Here is a 1,935-nt window from a genome sequence, read left to right as displayed (position 1 = left end):
TGAAATAGGAGTCCCCTACCCTCAGTCAGCTTTCTAACTTTTTCCATTCATTTATGAGATTTAAATGCCTCAAGTACTTTAAGAGAATTATGTATTTAGTTTTGGGTTGAACCAGTTATCTTTTTGAGAGTTTTTCAACTCATTACAAAATTCTGTAGGAGTATAATGAAGAGAGGCTCATTAAAAAGGAGAGGTTGAAATGCCACTAATATTAAGTACTGTAAATTGGTGTAAGATGTAAAATAGAATCAGTAGTATCAGACTTCTTTGTTTCCAGAAATTAAATTGGTCTTATGTTTGGTCTTAGATCAAAGACTGACAAGGCATGGTATTCTTGGATTCTCATAAACATACCCCAAATTCCTAACCTTCTCCTAAAAGGTGTGAAGTTATTTTTCAGCTAAAGCAAAAAGTTAAAGCATCTAATGATACATACCCACACTTTGATAGTGGGATTTTCAATAGGAAACTCCTCTGCGATTAGTATAACCTTTCCAAGCCTCAGTTAACTTATCTGTAAAATAGATGTAACATAGAGTGGTTTTGAGGATTAAATGAGATAGAATATGTAAATCCTTTTAGTATCTAGCACAGAAACATTTAATGTATAGTTATGATTGATATTATTTGTTTGGATCAGAGCCTTCTAGACCATTCTAGAATTCAAGCTTTTATTTTTAATTTTTTAAATCTTGCCTTTTGTTACATTTTTTAACATCTTTATTGAGACATAATTCACGTACCATAAAATTCACCCATTGAAAGTATACAATTCAATAGAAAATTCAGACTTGTGCAGTCTTCACCACAATCTAAGTTTAAAATATTTCCATCACTCCAGAAAGAAACTTGTACCTATTTGCAGTCACTCTCTCCACATCTCTCCCGCCATGGCTTCCTACAACTTCACTAATCTACATTCTGTATCAATGATTTGCGTCTTCTGGACATTTCATGTAAATGGAATCATACAAAATGTGTTCTTTCATGATGGCTTCTTTCACTTAGCATAATGTTTTTAAGGTTCATTTCTGTTGTAGCATGTGTCAGTACTTCATTCCTTTTTATGGCTGGAAAAAATTCCTTCTATTGCTGTATATTGCTGAAAATATACCAAATTTTGTTTATCCATTGGTGGATATTTGGGTTGTTTCCAGTTTTAGATTGGTATGAATATGCTGTTGTGAACATCCCTATACAAGTTTTTGTGTGGATATATGCTTTCATTTCTCTGGAAATGGAAATACTGGGTTATATGGTAACTATGTTTAACAATTATAGGGACTACCAAATTGTTATTCAACTGGCTGTACCATTTTATATTCCCACCAGCAATGAATAAAGGTTTCAATTTATCTACATTCTCACCAACACTTGTTATTTTCTGATTTTTGTACTATAACCATCGTAGTGGATGTGAATTTCTTTTTTTAAATTTTTTAAACCATTTTTTAATTAATCAATTAATTTTTATTATTTTTATAACCCCATTCCCCGCCCCACTCCACACACACACACTTCCACCCCTGACCTATGGATGTTGCCGTCTCCTCTTAAAAACTGGATCTCTGAAGGTGGGCCGTCTCCTCTCACACGCTCGCGACACACACCCAGGGCCTGACACCTCCTAGGGCCCGGCACACCTGGGGTATGGGCTATGGCTCAGCTGGGGCTCGAACCCAGGACCTTCTGTGTGTGAAGCAGACTTGCTAACCACTACTTTATGGAACCACCCCAATTTCTTAATAAATAATGATGTTGAGCATCTTTTCATGTGCTTATTGGCTATTTGTATATCTTCTTTGGAGAAATATCTTCAAATTCTTTGCCTGTTTTGTATTTGGGTTAATTGTTTTATTATTGAGTTATAAGAGTTCTTTATATATTCTAGGTATAGGTCCCTTATCAGATATATAATTTACAAATATTTTCAAC

At 34.3% G+C, this 1,935-nt stretch overlaps 1 protein-coding gene across 1 annotated transcript in view; it reads left to right on the top strand.

Moving 5' to 3' along the window:
* The window catches only part of ARSB (arylsulfatase B), a 150,980-nt gene that overhangs the window by 30,061 nt on the left and 118,984 nt on the right, over nt 1-1,935 (top strand). The window lies entirely within an intron of this gene.

This window comes from Pteropus vampyrus, unplaced genomic scaffold, assembly GCF_000151845.1.
Source record: "Pteropus vampyrus isolate Shadow unplaced genomic scaffold, Pvam_2.0 Scaffold11, whole genome shotgun sequence".
NCBI lineage: Eukaryota > Metazoa > Chordata > Mammalia > Chiroptera > Pteropodidae > Pteropus > Pteropus vampyrus.
This window is presented reverse-complemented; position numbering and strand designations above follow the sequence as displayed.